Here is a 21277-nt window from a genome sequence, read left to right on the forward strand (position 1 = left end):
CAAAACAGCCAAAATATAAAGAATCGGTTGAAAAATAACCGTATTAAACATAAAAATGTGAGCTAAGGTAAAAAAACAGGGTTTTAACCATAACTAATATTTTTTTGGGGTATTTGAAAACTTCAAGTAAACGCGCAAGTAACATTTGACTAAACCTACAACCCACACTAAGTCACATCAAAAGTTCTTGCACTTTTTTATCATTTGTAGCTCCGTAAATATTTGTGCGATAGAAGCCAAAAATTTTGGTTTTCTTAAAAAATATATTACTTTGCCAAATATCAACCAATTTTTACAAAACTACTTTCATTTGATTCGGAATTGAATATACTTTCAAAATTATAGTATATTTGTGGTATGTTTCTTACACAAATAGACGGCAAATTTGAAATTAAAATGAAAAATTTCGTGAAAAAAAACTAAAAAAATCTAAAAAATTAGATTTAAACTCAAATAACTCAACAAGTTTTAATGATATTAATAAAAACCTGTATATATTTTGAAAGCTTTGTCCTCTTTCTAAAACTGCTAAAATATTGAAAATCGGTTGATAAATGGCTGAGTTAAAAAATATTATATGCGCTAAGGTTCAAAAAACCGTATTTTGACCATAACTTCAGATTTTGGGGGTGTTTGGAAAATTTCTAGTATGAGCGAATGTTATACTCAACAAGACCTACAACCTACACTAGGTCACTTCAGAAGCTCTAAATCGCTGTAGCACAGTGTAATATATCGGTTTATTCCTTGACATTATTTGTATGAAAAAGATTCCCCATACTTTGAGTCGAATATGAGAAGGTTGTTGAAACGTTTGTTCTTTTTTGTACACTTGAGATAGAATGACCCACACGTATATCATATTTGTTTATTTTTTTACTGCTAAAGTTATATGTACCTACCTAGCAAATTGATTATCATTTTTAGAGTGCCTTATCCGGAATTTGATACGTTTAACTTTTACTTGCGTTGCCTAATTTAAATGTTTAGAGGGTAATTATAGCCATCCCCGGAGGATAGGATTTTTTCACGTTGCGGAACACTGATCTTACCAATTTTTACCACTAGAGGGTATCCTCATCTTCTAGAAGTATTACGTAACAAATAAATGAAGGTAAGGCGACCTAAATTTCTAACATTCAAACTAGTGATTTTAAACCTAACTCTTAAACAAAGTATTGTCTGTACTGTATAGTCAGGTGTGAAATTTTGTTAGAATGATGCCTGTAATCGATCCAAAATATATTAACAAAACTCAAATATCGCGAAATCGCCCTGCCGATTGAATTAACATAAAGGACACGAAAAGGCAATAGAATAATCCCTTCTCTTTCTCTGTGCATATATATACTATTTGCACAACTAAACGGTGCGAATACAGAAGCAGCGGATTAATCCGAATCAAATGGTTTAACTGCCAGATTATCCCCACACACAGCTATAGAGTCAGCGGGGAAAGAAAGAGGAAAAGTCGAAAGCGAACGGAAGTGTTGCAGTTGATCTATATGCCATTTAAGAGAGCAATTACCGGCGATAGAAAGAAGTGAAACGCTAAATCGGGCGATGGGTTATTTTAGAATCCACTCGTCCTCGAGGCCGCGGAAATTGTCTCTCGTTGGATTTTACCGTGGTGGCTTCACTCCGTTTTTTCATTACCGAAATGTAATGTCACAAAATGCTACATTAATAATTCGGTGATGAGTAATTAATAGCTCTGAATTTGGGTCACTGGAAAAATTATGAAAGTCTTATCAGTTTTGTCCTAGTTTTGGATCAGTTCATCAACCGTTACAGAACTACGCCACGGTCGCCAAGTAATACGAGGTTCTATGTCACGGTCATATTCATCAACAAGTGCTCCGATTAAAATTTGACGAAAATGCGCGTTTCAAGCAAGCGATTGGTATTTCCCAACAGCTCGTGGAACACATTGAAGTTTCCGATTGAAACCAGCTACTACTACCTACTACGCATCACGCAGATTGGCACTTTAATTAATTTATGTCACCAATTGATAATAAACAGCGCCAGTTTCATCTATGAAACGGCGTTCAGCTTCGTTGTTGAGTTGAGCCAATGGAAACGCAATTTTGTTAAACTAGCTTAATAGACTTATCAAGCGTAGTGGCGCTAGCTAACGTCGCTCGGTGCACGATAAGTATCCAACCATGACGCACCATTTTACGATATATTTGAATAGTAAATGGGAAACGTGATTGCCTCACATGCATACATATTTTTGTTGTGCTCTAGTATTCTTATTTCAAATTTCCGATTGGTAATATGCTCTGTAGATTTTTCCTTAAACTCATACCTAATCTCAAATATGTATTCCATTTTCTAGGAGCCCCTTATTATTTTTGAAGTTTTGGTTGTTTACACTCTGTTATAAATTAGTATTTTTAATCGTTTTTGAAATGCTTGTTTCCGAAACACCACTGAGTATTTTGATGAAATTTTTTAAGTTATTTTGCCCTTTTTTCGCCAAACATACTTTACAGAAGCACGAGTTTACCATTGAATTCTATCTGGGATCGCAATTGTATATGCTTAATTGTATTAAATGTGTATCGCTTATGCTGATACCATATAATTGTGTAGTTATTTCTTATCTATATTAATCGATCATATTTGAATAACTCGTTTTCACGCCTTAATTCGAAATAAATTTAGTATGACTGCCATCCTATGACGATGCAAATTCACGACTATTCGTTAGTATAATTAAAACGATGCCAGTCATCGTGACGAAATTCCGCTGATGACCGATCGAGACGCATTGTTTCAGCATATCGTATACAACGCAAATCAATTCCAAACTTTCCGCCAATTAGTTTATTGATATTAATTGAATCGATTGGTTAGCTCAGTTAGTACACGATTGTGCGCAGCAGCCAGCTCTCGAGTGGTGAAATGAACCGACGACGCCAAGTGTGGCTACCGGATGGAATCACTCGCTACGATCGATCCAATTCAATTCGTCATCCAAACACCAACCGAACCCCAGCCGGTTCAAAAGTCCAAATAACGGTTTTTATGGGGTCTATTTTTATCAGGGCTTCTTCCGTTGGTAAACAAACCAAGGCCTGGGAATTGTAGCGCAGTGGATTGAGATTTCAAAGGCTGTATTTTATGTTCAAATATCCACGGTGGATGTAGATGTGATTTCTCGTATCAACAAGTGCATGTTTACCCGAATGTTTACAAATGAATCGTCAGCTTAGACTTGAGCGATAAGCATCATGGTAAACAGCTACACTTGTTACACAATGACCGAAGGCCAGATAAAATATCTAAATAGGCACATTTATATGTTTTTGATGACTGCCCAAAGAAATTTTCCATGTAATTGAAATCGATTTTGTAGTTGGGTCTTTCCGTTGAAAATTTAGTATTTTTGTTAGAAAGTCCTTTTTTGGTATATTTGCAAGTGCCTTAGTATTCTGATATTAGGGTAGCGAACGGCTTCGTAGCGGTTTTCTTCGGCAGGATTGCTGCAGCAATCTTATGCAGAAACCTACCGAAGAAAACCACTGCCGAAGCCATAAAAAAAGTGTATTGAGATGGACATGGAATTGATTTAAATTGAATTGAAAAATTCTTCACTTCAACAACTACTTTCTTTTTGCGTGTTTCACTATCATTTGCGTGACACATATCAATATTCTAATTCAAAATAACCCCTCTTATCGCCAGTTTAGTACGATTAACAGTTCAGCTAGCAATGAAGCGAAGGGTGAAGGGCAAATCGATAGAAATTCATTATTAAGGTCAGCTCTGGAGTCGACTGGTGAGGGCGGTGGATGTAGATTGCTCCCGGGTACACGTTGTACAAAGTCAGTCAAAAATTCAGCCATGGCTCTTTTATACCACAATTTTGTTTTAATCAAGAGAAAAAAAATTATGATTCATTTGTCATTTTTACTTTTTTTTTTTTCAAAGTGTTTTTTTAACCATACAGTATATCCTGTATTTGGAACAAAATCACTAAACATGATGCATTGTAGGAGTCACAAAGGCTGACTTCGAATTTTTAAGTGCTCAAGACTTGGAAATATGTTTTGCGTCACTTTTCAAAACAATAGTTCATGTTTGCGTCACCACAGCATTTAGCTAATGATACATCAACTATTTCCGAGTCCAGTGCACTTGAAAACTTGAAGTCGCTCATTTGAGGCTCCTACCATGCATCACCGTAATCATACTACTAAACCAGCTGGTATCGTAGCTTAAAGTTAATCTTCGAGGTAAAGTTCAACTGACGATGGTGTCGTCTTTCAGATTCGACGTCGACTTTTTTAACACAGGTCGTGGCTACAAAACCAGTAAGGTCTCTTTTGGTTATTGCAACACTAACCTCCAAAATATGTGAAGCAGACAAAGTTCAAAGAGTGTGTGATAGGAAGGTCGCATTTTGAAACAACCTAAAAGTAAATTAATTTCAAACTGGTGTTAGAAATAGTTGCCTGAGTTATGGCATCGATATTTACCAAGTTGATGAAATTAAGCTAATTTCAGCTATTGTTTGAAGGTCAATTTTCCAAATAACATTTTGCTTGCTGAAGCTTATCTTATTATTTATACATTCATCTCCAGGACCTTGATAGACACATGACTGCTACGTGCTGCTACTCGTATCAACATCAATACAAGTTGAGTTGTTTCGATTTACTTTACCGCTAAAGATGGGTTGTTTATTTCATGATTAAAGAGCGCTGCTCTTTGTATGGCTTCCCTTGGGAGGACATATTCTTTCGACCGCATCCTTGAAACTTCTTGAGTGATCGTGATATCAATATGATGGATGGTCTGGTTTTCGTATGTTCGGTTGCTTAAAAGTAACTAGAGTTTGCTGGCTGCGGAAATGTACTTTCACTAAATGTGCTCAAAATAATGGAAGCAGGACATAAAAGTATTAAACCGAATTTTTTCCTAACTTTTTTTCCCGGCACAGTGATGAATATGTACCCGACCAGTGGTGGGCACCGCTAATCGAAAATTTAGCGACGCTAGTCTGCAAACCGTCTACATAATAACAAATGGCTCAAATTAGTCTGATAATAACAACGTTTTCAAACAAGTTTTAGTATAATTAATCACACTATTTTCATATTTTCAAGTTTAACTGATCTATATTTCGATAATTAACGAAGTATCGAAAACTAGTCATTGTTTATGTTTTGGATCACCAGTACTGACTACCAAAATCATGTTTTGAGTTTATATCATACCAGTCACATGTAAAAACAATCCTGTATACATAAACCGTGACATAATACATCGCCTGCTAATTTCTACAGAGCAAACAGTGGATAATTATTTTGACGTTAGAAACTGCATTTTGAAAACCCTTCTTGAAGATATTAAAACTGTATTGAAAATGAACACAAAAATTAAGATGAAGGTGAAAGTGAATGGAAAAAAATACGAATGGAAAAAAAATGCGAATGCGATAAAAGGAATCAATGTAATATAGTCACTTTGAAAAGAAAAAAAACAAGTCATAAGTGATTTTCAACACGAAGCATATTTTTCAATTTTTTTTTTTCTTTTTCTTAATAAGTGATTAATATTGTATGTTTTTATGGCATATGAAAGTCTTTCAAGCATCATGCATTTTATTTTCCAAAAGATTGAATCCGACGTAAAATTTTCCTCATATAATATATATAAAAAACAAGAAAATTCCCCTGGCGTCAAAAATACGCATTTTCATGCAAAAATAATATCAAGTTCCGACTCAGCGTCCCAAAATTATATAAAAACCATGTATTTTCCATGATTTGGTGCCCACCACTGTACCCGACACACAAAACGCTTGGTGAGAAATTCCGATCCACACCCACGGGCCGGGTTTGTCCGGTTAGATCTGGTTTGGGGTGATACGAATGGTTTCGCGGTTTCTTTTCTCTGCTTCTTCTTCCTCTTCGTCTGCCGATGTGATAATGTTTGTGTGAATAGGACACCCGAAGTTATTTTCATTCATTAGCACAGAAGCACTCAAGGCACAGTCGGTTAGTAGTTATACAGGAACTACCGGCTGTGCCGAAATGGAACCGGTTCGGTTCACTATGCGTGTACCTATATGGAGATTTTCGAAGTTATTCATGGATTGTCATTTAGTGCAGTTGTAATCGAAATTTATATTGTTTGATATGTATAGAAAACGTAACACAGCTTTATTGAATTATTGAGTTGATCTGCAGCGTATCCTACGCTGCGCTAGACCGGTTTAGTCTACCTAAACAGAGAGCTAAAATATCCAGTTGTGACGACGATCAATTGTTGTCATCCACAAGTTTCCACTGTGTAGAATAAAAATTACTTACCCATTTAATTAAGTCCTACTTGGCTGGTTATGTGGTTAGCGACACAGTTGCCATCCAAGCGATAAAGAAATGAATCACTTGGAACGATTCTGCATAATATTATACTTGTAATCTTTATCGTTCAAGATTTTCTAGATAACTTTACTTTTTATCTGCAGCCACAAATCGATAGACAAGTGATATTATTTTCTACTTGATCATCAGTATTTCACAGAGTTTTTTTTTTAGTTTTCTTGATGCATTTCCTTCAGTTAATGTGGACCCCATTCTTTAGGATCATTCCCATGGCTTGCAAATGTATGGAAAAAAATTGTCAAGTGATCCGCGAGTTACTATTGTCATTGAGCGTCATTTTCATCCAAAAGCGATAGAGTTTATTGTCCTTGAGTTTTTCGAAGATCTGCCACACACCCTTCAGCTGTCATATTGGTTTGGGGCCCCAACAACTAGTCTGGAATTTGCGTCTTGAGCGAGTGCAGAAAAGATTCATGCGGATTGCGTTAAGAAATCTTCCTTAGCGTGACCTGATTAACCTTCCTCCATATCCTGATCGTTGTCGTCTGTTTGGGATTGACACATTGCAACGACGCAGAGAGGTTCAACAAGCGGTGTTCGTAGCAAAAGTTTTAAACTATGGAATCGACTCACCAGAAATCCTTTCTAAATTGAATTTCCGGGCCTCACAGCGTCTTCTTCGCTCTACTAGATTGTTGGAACCTAGCTTACACCGAACTTATTTCGGATTCAACGACCCGTTAGCTTGCTGCATCCGATCATTCTCCAAAGTGGAAGATCTTTTTGATTTCGGTACACCATCATTAAAATTTCCAATAAGAGTTCGTCGTAGTTTTTATTAAATTGACTAGTCCATATTCATTGAGACTATTTTTGTCAGATGTATTTTTAACAAACAAAGAATAAAGAATAAAGAACATCACAATTGGGTCCTAAAGCTATACCAGTTTTATACATCATTTGAAAAAGTCGCACTCTCTGAGCAAAACGTGATTTTTTTAAAATGTTTATCGCTTCCCTCGTTTTTTAAATGAAGAATAAAAAAACTGCTCGAAAGGTCTTAGATGACGTTTCGCCCATATACTGTATATGAGAGAACTGTCATTTAAGGCATTTCGAGCAGTTTTTTATTCTTCATTTGAAAATCGAAGGAAAACGGTGAACATTTTTTAAAAATCACGTTTTGCTCAAAAAATTGCACTCTAACCAGATGATATATAAAAAGCAGAAAACCGCTTCAAACTTTAGTACCCCAATACCATTAGAATGTTTTTGAACTTACTTCAAATCTTTGATATGATAAAAACTCTTTGTTGCTGCGTCAGACTTGTTTTCCCCTAAATTGAAATTCTTTGCCAGATATCAAAAAATGACAATTGCGTAAATTACAATGTGTTCAAATTTCGAGTGTTGTCTCTCCCGTTCCATGTGTTCGGTTCCCTTGTGTTATGTTTCTGTCAGGCGATGAAGCAATTTCGGGAAGTCGTAGTGAAACGGGTTTTCAGGCTGGTGACCGCTATAGCACAATATAGACCGCACTAGAAAGTATGGGCACACTGCAAAAATAGCGTCTTTCAAACGTGAGTCGATTTCAGTGCTTCGAATTGGCTGCGTACATTTGTTTACATTAGTTCACTCATCTCCGTGCGAACGCAGTGTTTTTCTCCGGTCTAGTTTCAAAATGCGAGGACTTTCGCCAGAACGCCGTAAAAACGTGCACAAATGGTCTACTGTGCCAGGACTGTCGCCGAAAAAGCTGGCGAAAATGGAGGAGTAAGCGTCAAAGCCGTTCGTACTGCGTTCCGCAAGTATGCTGAGGAGAACTCTTTCGAGGATTTACCGAGAAGTTGACAAAAAAAAACAAGGAAATGTTTTATCGTAAAAGCTCAGCGTCTGTACGTGATGTGGCGTAAAAGGTGGGTACATCTGTATCAACATCAACATCTGAATCAACGTATGTCGAGAAAAAGTCCATAACAAGCAACATCAATTAAACTGAGAGCCAGAAAGTTATACGACGACATCTTTTGTAAAAATTATGCTTGGATTGGAAGATGATGTGAACTACATGAAACTGGACTATAAAACTTTGCCAGGACCACAGTTCTACACGATACGGGAAGGAAAAACCCTTGAAAAAGAGAAGACACACCGAATTTACACCGAAAAATTTGGAAAAAGCATTTTGCGAGTATGGTAAATTTTCTCAGTTCTTCATTACAACTGACACTATCAACACTGAAACATACATTAAAGAATGCTTGCAAAAGAGATTGCTGCCCATGATTCGTCAACATACAGGCTCAGTAATGTTTTGGCATGATTTGACAGGATGTCTATGTAAAAGCCACTCAGAAGTGGTTTGAAGACAACAATGTCATTTTTGTTATACAGTAGAAAAATTTAAAAAAAGACTGGATCAAAGTGGCCACTGCCGTTGGAAGAGCGTCTGTGCAGAACGTTATGAAGACGGTTAAAGGATATGGTAAATGATGGGAAACATCATAAAGTAGTATTTGTAAGTGAATATATTGAAGGATATGTTGACATAATAAAAGTTGAACTCAGAAATCGAAATACTCATTATTCAGTTATTTATAAGTGTGTCCACACTTTCTGGTGCGGTCTATATTGAAACATCTAAAATCATTTGGAGTTAAGCGAGATTTCTTTTTTTAAATCCATCAAAACAAAACAAAAAGACACACGTTTTGGAGGACCTCAAATGATTCGGTCGGCTACGATTTGCGAGGACACCAATTCAGTTCGAAAACTTGCCACCGATTTGAATAAATCTATTGGATCTGTCCACAATATTTTGTAAGTAAGTTCTTTTTTTCAAGGTGGTGAGGTGTCTGCGATCAAAAATCTGAGAAGATATCTCAGGGAGTGTGGATGAGTTTGCTAGATCCAACCCACTAAAACCATCAGTCTCCAACCCTACTCCCTGTAGCTACCGGGAGGTATTACTTTAGGCAGCCGCCTTTTTTGCTTGCCTCTTATTAGGTTTGACTTACTACCAGGAGACAAGAAATCAGCTTATCCGACACCTCGATTGCCATCCCTTCGGTTATTACCCTGTAGTGCTTAGACTATCCGGGAATTAGTCCGCTAACTAGGGTTTGCAATATTCCCGGGAATGGATATCCCGGGAAACGGGAATGAAAAATCTAATTTCCCGGGAATTCCCGGGAACCGGGAATGGAAAAAATTCTTAGCAAAAATGAGATTTCAAACAAAGTTTATCAATAAAACGTATCAAACAATCGTTTACAATTTCATTATCAATTCGCATGAAAAACGGATTAAAAAAAAAACTTATTCAACTCCAGAAATTCATGGTCGATTTTTGTAGCAAATGTTAGCAGAAGAGTAGGTTTCAGGGTTTTTATGCCGTTGAACAATCGCCCCAGATTCGCTGACAATTTTTCGTTAATCACAAATAATGTAATTCCCGTCTGTAAAACTCTGCTTAAGATCGTTGAATCACCGCTGGTGTCTGATTTTTAGAATACTTCTAAATCACCGATTCCAGCTCTTGTTACGTTTCGTTAGAAACTGAAGAGTCCAATACTTTTAGTTTGTTGAAGATAAGTGTTTGGCAGGCAGGATTTAGAGCATTTGAATGCCTACAGTACTGGACAAAAAGAAGTACGCACCCACTATCCTAATGTTGAACTCCCTGTATCTCTTTTAATATAAGGTATATGAACTCGATGAATTCGGATAAGTTGTAGTATTTCTAATATACTAACGATTGGTATAATAATTTTGTCAAAGAATTGCATATTTAATTCACACTTCAGCATAATTGTAATAAGGCTCTATTTTCGCTTTCGCTCAGATAATTTATTTTTTATTGTGTCCTACTCCTCGTAAGTCCAATAAGATTCCTATTGCTGCAGAGAAACGTCGAAACAATGTGTTTGATTATTTGTTTATCATTATTAGTGCGCGGTACAATCGGATAAGATGGAGAAAAAGCAAATTTCCATAGATATTCGTAAACTTATAGTTAACAACCGTCAGGAAGGTCTTTCTTATAGAGAAATTGCTCGAAAATATGATTTAAGTGAAGCAGGAGCACGAAAAATATGCAAAATGCATGGAGAACCGGGAAGCGTAGCCGATCGGACCGGTAGAGGAAGGAAGCGGAAAACTACAATTAGCGATGATCGCCGAATTTCTCGAGAAGTGGCAAAAAATCCTTTCGCTACCAGCCGTGTGATTCCTGAAAATGCTGATTTGAGTATCTCTGAACGAACTGTGCGCAGAAGACTACAGGAAATGGGTTATAAGAGTGGATTTGCCCAACAACGACCTTTGATTCGAAAGGTTAATCGGTTTGTTTGCTTCGTATTCAGCATACATTTTTGGCTGAGGTTTATTTCTGCAGGATCAAACGCCACAAATTCGCTCAAAAATACATCGACAAGCCGATAGAGTTCTGGAAACAGGTTATCTGGAGCGATGAAAGTAAATTTGAACTCTTTGGCCACAAACAACGAGCACGAGTTTGGACGAAACCTGGTGAGAAACTTGCCGATAAAAATATTCAGAAGACGGTCAAGCACGGAGGTGGCAGTATCATGGTGTGGGGGTGCTTTGCTTGGTCGGATGTTGGTAATATTGAGAAAATTGATGGCATAATGACGGCAGACTATTACATCAGCATTTTAAAGAGAAATCTTACAGAGTCGGCGCGAAAGGTTGGCTTAGAGAAGAAGTTAACTTTTCAACAAGACAATGATCCTAAGCATACCCCCCACAAAACCACTGCGTATTTCCTTGCTTCGCGTATCAAGCTATTGGAATGGCCATCACAAAGCCCGGACTTGAATCCGATAGAAAATTTGTGGTCGATTTTGGATCAAAATGTCGACAAGGGAGATGACACCAACCGCGACAAACTGTTTTTTTTTTTTTTTCATAAAAGCGACATTTAGAATTGGAACATACTTTTGCTCATATTGTGGCGTTTCTGGTGAACAGATTTGGAAGTTCTTGGCGCGCACGTGTCTGGATTTTCGTTAGCTGCCAAAAATACTATGGTGAGTATCTTTGACATTCCGCAAAACGACTGTTTTTTATAAACGATCAACATGGAAGCCGAAAAAAGAGAAAAAATTGTGCACAGCCCAAGAAATAATTTTGTTGATTTATAGTTTGATAAGCTCCTTTCGGCTGAACTACAGCTTAATAAGCTGTTCCACAACAAAATTGTTTGTTGGGAGTGGTTTAGAAAATCCATTGTGATCTGCATCTAGGCTAGCTACACAGCTGCAGTTGCCTAGAAATACCGTATCAAACAGTATTAGGAAGCATTGAGACGTTTCGGAAACCTCACTCAGAGTAAAACTGTCGACCGGAAATTGTGTGGTAAGATTTCGAATTCGAGGAATTCCAATCTGTCGGACCATGATTTGGCCAGTAAATTCGGTGTTGTCTATAGTACCGTGAGGAGAATTAGACTCCGGGATGTTGTATCGAGCTAGCAAACAGCCAAACCGGACCATAGAATTGAATATAGTGTGGCCGAAATCCGTGCTCAGAAGCTATACGACCAGGTGCTGATCAAGTCCTCTGATGGATTTTATTTCAAGGCTGACTTCGGGTAAATCCCAGCTTAAAAATTTTACTTGGCAACGGCTCGGTGGAATGTTTCAGCTATATTTAAATTTATTTTTGCCGCAAATTTGCACGAAAATTTATGAGTCGGCAGGGCATTTACAGCTGTGGCAGAAAAACGAAAGTTTTCGTTACTAATAAGACAATGTTGTCGGAACTGTACCAAAAAGAGTGTCTCCAAAAACGAATTTCATCCGATCCCATGTGATGGTTTGACCAGATTTTGGCGAGTTGTCATTACAGCAAAGTCGTTCAAGAATGATATGCGGAGCAAAGGGTCCAGTTTGTTTCGTAAGACCTTAACCGCCCCCAGTTCCACCCTAATAAAAAATACTGAGTAATCATGATGAGAAGACACAAGGCAGAGAAAAAAGTTGTCAAAGACATCAATCAGATGAAAACCTGGTGGAATAAGATACCCAAAACGCGGTGTGCGTCGCTTAATGAGCCGTATTATAGGAAAAGTTCGAGAATTCCGTCAAAACCGTGACTTTACAACAGTTTTATCCGTATCATTTCTCAAAAGTTTGAAGTGCTACATTTGTGTAAAAAAAGAACTTGAATTCAATAATAAATAACTTCAATACACGCAATTGTTTTTGATCCAATACTATCTTAAGCAAGTTTTAACTAAGGGAAGGGTTATTCCAAAACATCTACTGTAGATGTTCACTAGGCAAACTACTTTCAATAAAATGTTAAAAGTGTAATATTCACATATCATCATGGAATTTTGAAATTGTATCCAAATTTTTTGAACACGTGATATGAAGTTTTGCGGGCAATGCATTTATAATTAAAGACATCTATTAAAATAAAAGAACCGTTTATACAGAATTCAAAATAATCTTTCAATCACAGCCATCAAAATCACACATTTTTTTCCAACTGTATTCTTTCATAGCAGAAAAGGGAATCGGTAAGAAACATTACGTGGTTAAAAACAATCAACCAAAATCATCTTTTCAGTGTGTCCCACTATGACGAGACCACCCAGTCCCGGTTGCACATTGACATACTCGACCCATCCACCCGGTTTTTCCTTCTGGCTGCATCGATGCGCGCTTTTGACCTTTGCTGTCAAATTAAATTTTCCAACCGACTCGCTCAGCAAATAACAAACACCGCATCGTGCGATCCCAGTAGACACTGATTAACGCTCAACACGGGACGCGGCGCATGGGAAGTAGGTACACTACAAGCTAGGCGACCCGCCCATGCCGGTCAACCACCAACCACTTTAACCCTCTATTCAGAAGAGGATCTTCAACGGTGTGTGAAAAAAAGTGCAACCCTGACTGACAATTCGCTCTGATTACGGTGCTAACATGCGTGGCGACAAGCGGTATGACTGTTAGTGATGCCACAGCGGAAATTGAAGGAATATGTTGCAGTAGTTTTCTCAAATCAAAAATTTTTCACACAGTTTTGAATTTTTGTTTTTTGTCCTCTACTATGTTTTTAAAGGTCTGAATGAAAGAACACTTTGAGGATCACACGATTAACGTGTGTTTAAAAAAAAAACATAACTTTAGACATTCTCAATTTCAAAAACATCCTCTGAGAAATGTAAAGTTTCATGTTCTTTAAGAACATGTTCTTTAAGAACCGACCGTTATTGGCACCTTGTCGGACATTGAACCTTTCTACCTAAGTTAAAAGATATTATGTCAACTACCCGTGACGTACCATTAACAGTTCATGATAGACTAATCAAATCATACTCAGTGTTGTCAGTGGCCTAGACGAATTCAACAACCAACTTTCTATAATGTTCCAGTTTCCAGTAAACCATTTTGTTGATTTACAGCTTATTTTATGAACTGTTATTCTCCACTCCAGAGTTCACTCAACCCAGTTTTTTTTTCAACGAAGCCAGTTCGCATATCGTGAGTTAGAATTGGAATACAAATTGTTTGTCTGGCCTATACAAAATCTATAGATTAAAAATCACGCATCCTTGGCCACACACACGGATGTGGTTTCTGGAATTCAAGCCCCATCAGAGATCGCTTTTGGTGAAATAATTTGTAAAAAAAACGAAGCAATCGCTAATGAATTCTTATGTAGAAGCCAATGTCATGGAGAAAATACACAAAAGTAGGACCAACGCTAATCCATACGAAGCTAACAATCGAAAACTGTAATTTCCAAATAAAATCCAGAAATTACGAACAATATTGGAAGAGATGATATTAGAAATTGGTATTCGGGAAGCACTAATATAAAATAAGATAATTTTTTAAATAGCTAAGGTCACAATACACACCCACGCCACCCCTATCTTCAATCCTACGCACCACTGTACATGCAGTCATATACGAAGTTCTGTAGGCGCATAATGTACATAAAAGTACAACAACAAATTATTCAATTAAAGGTCCGAGGCTACATGTACACATTGGGTTCATTCACTTCTTTCTTATTGACAGCACGACGGGTGGCACTGGATGAATCAAGCCTCTCTCCAGTGACTGTGTAGTGTATTCATTAGTCGGTCAAAGAACTAAAACCTGCTGCAAGTAACAAAGGCTCATATATAAGGGCACACTAGGAGTTGTTTTCTTACAAATTGAAAGATCAGAATTAAGTCAAAGTCACTCGGCGTTCAATGTTGTTCTTCGAAAAGATAGATGAGATAAACTTGTTATATCCAATTTTCAATCCATGTTTAGGCACTTCACAAAAATGACAGTCAATATTTCCAACAACAAGCTTAAACATTATTTTAAGTTCAGTAGGTACCTATTCGCGCGCAATTGCTTCGGACAGAATTCCTACATTTTTTTACTGTGCCCCCTACAAGCTCTGCATCGGCGACGCAAGCAGACAACGGACGGAACGCGAGAGGCTGCTATTTTTATTTATAGCCGTTTGCACGAATATTGCGACGACAGGCGTGCGGTGTTCCGACCGTGTCAGCCGACAAGAACCGACACCGCCGTCGTTTTAGCTCAGAACACAGAACAGCAAGCAAGCAGACATACAGCAGTGGAATTTTCCACTGCAAATTTTTTTCGCCCTTCTGCCGATATGAGTCTATGCGCGTGTATGTGTTTCCGTTTGTGCATGGGCGCTTTCGTGCTGCTGGGCGAGTGTTTTTCATTTTTCCCACCTTCCTCCCAGCGACCTCCAGAAGGCCAGCCCGGTATGCAGAGCCGGCAGAGCGCGTGCTTTCCCTCTTGTACATCGTCATTGTACTATATACAGCAAAAGTAAGAAAAGGTTCGAATCGCAGTTACTTGTTGTAGGAAACTGTCGCGTGTTGTGTCTGCCTGTCTGTTCGGTTCCTTCGGACGATTAGCGGGGTTTATATATGTAACATGTATTCCTTAAGCGGTGTCATATTTTCACCACGGAAGAGCGCCTATATTTCCCTCACGATGGACAACTAACCCGTCGTCACTAAGTTGACGTGGTGTCGCGTAAGAAATAGCAAACATTTTTTATGTAACCTATCCTAACTGCTACTGGGTTGAAGAAATTGGGTTAGTAAAAAGCTGCACGAATTATACGCGTTACCGGTCAGTAGTAGCAATTGCGATGTTGTTAGGAGTCTGGTCGAGGCTGAAAAGCTCCATTCAAATGACAACCGCTTCGCTGCAGCATTTAACACTAACTTAGGAGCTATATTTTAACGATGAATAATCATAGATATAAAATAACATAATCACTAAAGGATTTTCAATGGGAAAATAATGTGAAATATTAATTCACACAAGAAGATAATTAATTTACCATCAGCCGCGACGAAATATTGGACAGCTCAAGCTGTACCGCTGGAGCTTTATTCCAAGCCTGAAACGTCGTCATTTATTATCACAAACTGATGCGACATTTTTTAATCCTGCTATCATAAAGTTTCGGCTTCTATCTCCGTACTGAAATCGTCTAATTTTTTGGCACTTTATTATTTACTACTCAGATAAGTCAGTCTTACTACAGTTAGATAACTCTATAGAATTAAGTTAAAAATTGCGCAGTATAATTAAACCAAACATTGATCTTCCAAACCTCACTTTGGCAAATCAAAGAATTGATTAAGTTTCACAGTAAATATATCAAACACGTTTTAATTTTGAGAGTTTTGCATGAGAATTTCGAGAAACAATAACTGATGGAATGTTTCCAAAAATTTTCGTGACTTCCAAAAGACGACTGTTTACCCCAGTTATCGATTTTTCATTTTTTTTTCTTTCGATTTTCTAACTGTTAACGTTCTTTTGAAGTTCAAAAACGAACAATGTATAATAAAAGCTTAATGTGAACATTTTTCTGACGTAGAATACGTCTTACGGCAATAATCACAGGGACCCAATTTCAATACAGGGATCCAATTTCAAAACCGAAAACACGAAACCGAGCGTCACAGAAATTGTCCAATTTCAAACGTTTTAAACCCAGTCAGTTTCCAACCGATTTCTGTCATTTTTGCAGCAATCGATTGGAAAATCATTTAAGCACCCGTCCAAATGCAGACAATTGTAATCTGATTGTTCAAACTATTGTAATATTGAAAATTGTTGAACATTGTCGAAATGCAAATGTCGACTTTTGATTGGTCGCTTGCTGCCTTTCCCTAAAAAGGACGACAGAATGGAGTACCTAGTTAGCCGAGAATGCACTCTTCGGGCTTTATAAGAGACTGTTTCTCCTCAAGCAAATCAGTTTACTAGCAGCAGGCAGCAGCAGCGGACATCAACACCGATGGCAGTAGACGAAGTGGATCAGCATCGGGCAACAGCAGCGGTGGTAGTGGTTAGCTGCAGTTCTTACCTCTTTCGGTTCGGCTTCCCTTCGATCTGAGTTGGACCCTACCAGTGGTAATCCGATTCAGATATCGTTGGGTGAATAAAACTCGAAACTGGAAGAGACTCGCACCGCCAGGTGATTTGAGAAGCCACCATCATTCAGCGTATGTAAAGTGTGTGCACATAACGTGTGAATATTTGTAGGTGTGTGGCTAGCGTGTGTAGCTTGCTATATAGCGTGTGTGGCTAGCGTGCGTGGCTTGCTATATCGCGTGTGTGTATGTTTATGGCGTGTATGCAAGTCTGTAGCGCGTGTGTGCATGTTTATAGCGCGTGTGGTTTGCTATATAGCGTGTGCATGTCTAGCGTGTCTGTGCATGTCTACAGCTTGTGTGGCTTGCTACTTAGCGTGCGTGGCTTGCTATTTAGCGTGTGTGGCTTACTATATAGCGTGTGGCTAGCGTGTGTGGCTTTCTATAGAGCGTATTTATTTTTCTAATATTCACTTGTCAATAAATGGCATTGACAAACACAATTAACCTCAAAGTTTATCTGAAGAATTTCTGAGCTAGTGAGCCTGAATTACATAATTTTTCGCGCAAGTCTTACTAATTGCAGCAATCATTTGTAAAATTATCTACGCTATCGTAAAATGCAAAAAAATGTTATTTGAACTGTTATATCATAGATGGAGTATGCACTATTTGCCCTTGTCTATAGCCTCTTCGTAGCCACTGCCTAAATTAAAATATCTTAGTGCAACTTGATACAAAAGACAGCCACAAAACAATTCAATTTCATTCTAGTTTTGGATACAGCAGCAAATGAAACCACGGTGCCGGCTACAGAGGTAAACGTCATCTGGAGCAAAGAGACTATTAAATTAATTAACCCCAATTGAGTGTATTCCCAGACCTATTCCAAGAAAGACATTGACATAAGACAGGCTGTCGTATTCTACGTTACCTCTGCGGTCGTGTCTTATAAACAACCTCTTCAACTTTTTACTTACATTTCATCTCGTTTCCAACAATGTCCTGAAGTCCAATCGGCAGTCATAAATCTTTGAACAGCAACAGTCGGTGCTAGAGGTAATCGAAAACGGAATTTCAAAAAACCATGCCGCTCAAGTGAATGGAATTCCAAAGAAAACCATTTTGTCATTATTTATTAGTCGACGAAATGACCCGATATTGTAGTGCATTTTAACCCTTTGAAAAGGTGCGTTTTACCTCATTTGCATGACGCTTCTTGCTCCTTTGTTGCGGTGCATTTCACCCCAGTTTTCTAAATTATTACATTATTGAAAAAGTAGTGTTATAATGTTTTAGCATCAGATGCGAGCTTAAACGAACAAATGAGAGTTTTGATATTTTGATCAATATATAACATTGCATTGGTTTTATCTCTCAGATTTAACAAGAATGATGCGTTTTACCCCAGGAACCCCTATAGTTTATTTCGACTACCTTATTGATATCTCTGTTAGAGAAGCACTCGACTTTTTTTTTACTTATTTTCATCGGTAAGAAGGAAAGAGGGGAGTCCGGCAACACGATTTAAAAATGACTGAGTTAAAAATATAAATTTACGCTAAGGTCCAGGGAGAAAGGGGTAATTGAAAAACTTCAAGTATGGGCGCTCAACACTCAACAAGAACTACAACCTACATTACTGCCGTGATACAACATTATGACGTACATCCATTTGATAAGTTTTCAGTTTTTGTATTGGAATGTATTGGAACAAATTTTCATAACGAACAAATTTTCATAAAGAAACTTTTATTTTATTCGGAATTGAATATAGTTTCAAAATGCTAGTGTACTTGTGTGTTCAAAGTCGTATCTGGCTCAGTAAAACATGAGATGTATCGTGCCGTGTCAAATAAACTAAACTTAAATCTTGTGTGTTCAAAGCATTGATCTGGTATGCAATGCAAGCTTTGTACAAGACGTTAACTAAACACTGTGGAGCAGAAATTTGTGAATCTTACAACCAGAGCTGCGAAATTTCGAAAACAAAAAATGAAAATGACACAACAGCAATTTCATTCTCTCAAGTTGAAACTGATATTAAGTTTATTTATTTATTTCGTCGAGAAAATGTAGATTACATAAAATATTTCATTACAGTTGTTACTCATAGTGTTTTACAACGTTCTTCTTACGTGCTAAGCATTATTTACATTTTTCATTAATTCTCAATTGAAACCATGTCAGTGAAAAGAATGATATTGACCAAGAAAAAGTTGAAATTATTTGATCTGAGCCGAACCATTGCATAAAGTCGATGAAATAGATAAATATCTTCATTCTCAAACAAATAAGCATCGCTAAAACAACAGCGCGTGCGAAATCGTAGTTATAAGTGTTACCACTGTCAACTGATTGAAGCTGGAAGTAATATTATTTTCAGTTCGTTCGTACTGAAAAAGATATACACAGCTTTCAATTTCAACTGATATTCTGTTGCTGACAGTGAAAATTCGCAGTCCTGCTTACAACACTAAATGAAGGCGCAGCTTATTGCGTTTGAAGTGAAATAGCAGCTAAACTAACAAAGTTAGATGTTTAGTGTAAAAGAACAACTTGTAGAGTAGACTTCAATGTTTAATTTAGTTAACAACAAAATCCATGTTTACCACACATTTCAGAGAGAAAATTGCAGTTTAGTTCTCAGCTTTCCAACGAAACCAATAGAATTGAGCTAGTCTACATACTTATTGTGCTATACCTTGCTGGAAGTAAACATTGAAGCAAACAACCGAAAACCGAAAAAAGTGAATTACACCAAAGTCGCTTTTTACGCGGGGGAATGGAATTTTTGCTATTAATATCGATGATTCAAGGTATCCAATTTCACCTAAATGATGACATCCGGGCAGGTACTCAAAAGTAGGTAGATCACGTTTAGCTTAAAGTTCCTTCCCGCGCAGAAAGGCGGATTTACGTCAAGAATACGCATATTTGGGTGTTTTTTGAAAGGTAAAAAGCTCTATTTTCAAATGGTGAAGATTTTGGTGCTGCTTTTTTTTAAATACAGTTACGTCTAATACTCACCGTGCCTTCTCTTGGTTTGTCTGATATAGCCTGCTGTTGTCTCAATATTTTTTAAACGACTTCCTGGGAGTCAAAAAGTTTCCAAGCTGGATGACTCTCGCAAAAAGTTGTTTTTATTCCATTTTTTTTTTTTCGACACAACACCAAATCTCAGTTTCATGCATTTCTCAGACATTTAGTGTAAAAATATTCGATTCCGGCAATATCATATTGACAATTTTTGTGCATGTTTTCATCGATCAGAATAGTAAAACTTTGACCGTTTTGAGGCTCCACATCTCGAAATTCGATTGAGCTAAGACTTTGCATGAGGATTTTTTTTTTGAGAAGATAAAGCTTTTAATCTCTACTGCTAAACAAAACTCGAAGGTCAACTTTTTCCCATATATTTTATTGCAGTCTCATAAACAGTAATGTAGAACCCATTTTTTTTGAGATCTAGGGTTCTGGGGGAGTTGAATCCTAAGCCATACTTCCTAATTTTCGTAATTTTGATAGAGGGTTACGTTGATGAAAAAACTCTTCTACGCATATGCGGCATAATGTCAAGCTACTAAGAGTTATTCAACTTCTAAGTTTCTTGAATACACTTCCTTAAAATGGCTGGCTTAGAGCAATCCAATTAGTTTCATTTGAAAGCTGAGAAAATTTCTCACTATATGCAGCTTTTACATGCCTAAATAAATGTGAAAAAAAAACATTTTAGTAGCAAAAATGTGCAAAAGTAGTATTATTTATTTGATATTTTCTCACAGAAAACGTAGTATAAAACATTATTTTTTAGCTCAAATTGAACGTTTTAAATCGCTCTATAATTCGTTCTTTTACACCAACCCTCTCTTTGCCTTAGCTTTCGATAAATTACCATGTTAATGCAGCATGTTTTGTGGAAAACCTGCATCAACATAAAACTGGCAGTCAAACCACAAGTTATGCTGCATTAAAATTGAAATAACAAGATATGGCTCTAAATTTAATTGCAGCATCGATGGTATAGAATGCTGCAGTGGTTTAACTGACCGGACATAATTTGCCGCTTTTTGTAATTCTTTGAAACTCCTACATAGAAAAATTTGTTCGGGAGAAAATATATTTTCGAATGTGTCTAGACGTATTTAACAGGAGTTTCTGAGAATGAAATCTCGTTTTATATATAGATTTTGGTATTTTAAATGATGCTGTACACCTCTGGGGCTTGCTCAGGCTCTTCTCGAAAGTTTAATTGATATAATAGCGCTTTGACAGGCTGTAATTGATTGATATTAGCAACATGAGAATGTTAATAAAAACTTTAAAACTCATCGGGACTCTGAGAAGTTAGATCAGTCCCTTTAAAACAAACAACGAGCTAAAAAATCGGCAAAAAAGTTGGAATACTAAAATAGAAAACTAATACTTAAACGTGTTCGTTCCAGCGAAAATTTTAATAGTCGAAAAAATTTCGTACCCTTTATCAAAGCACTAACGATTAGATAATTTAAATGCAACCCAC

Source organism: Wyeomyia smithii, chromosome 3, assembly GCF_029784165.1.
Source record: "Wyeomyia smithii strain HCP4-BCI-WySm-NY-G18 chromosome 3, ASM2978416v1, whole genome shotgun sequence".
NCBI classification, from domain to species: Eukaryota; Metazoa; Arthropoda; class Insecta; order Diptera; family Culicidae; genus Wyeomyia; species Wyeomyia smithii.